The sequence below is a fragment of the Bubalus kerabau genome, chromosome 15 (assembly GCF_029407905.1).
Source record: "Bubalus kerabau isolate K-KA32 ecotype Philippines breed swamp buffalo chromosome 15, PCC_UOA_SB_1v2, whole genome shotgun sequence".
Classification (NCBI taxonomy): domain Eukaryota; kingdom Metazoa; phylum Chordata; class Mammalia; order Artiodactyla; family Bovidae; genus Bubalus; species Bubalus kerabau.
This window is the reverse complement of record NC_073638.1, coordinates 84733590-84733910: the sequence shown is the minus strand read 5'-3', so window position 1 is coordinate 84733910 and position 321 is coordinate 84733590.

Genomic DNA, 321 nt, shown 5'->3' with positions numbered 1-321 from the left:
GATGGTGTAGTTGAGATTTTGAAGTGAAACAAAAAAAATGATTCAGTTGATGCTTCAGCCTAGATCATGTTCTTCTGTACCAAGGCTGTCTGGAGCAGTGCCATTGTGCTTTGTCTTGGAATTATAGAACCGATGAGTCATAGTCATGGAATCTCAGGACTGGTCACCATCTCAAGAAGGTTAGTGAGTAAAAGGCCCAGATCTGGGTTCAGAGGATCTGACCAGTAGACCCGATTCAGTCAGGAACTCGCTGTGATCTTGGGCAAGTCACAGCCCCCTCCTGGTTTCAGCCTCCTTATCTGCGCACCTATTAGGTTGGAC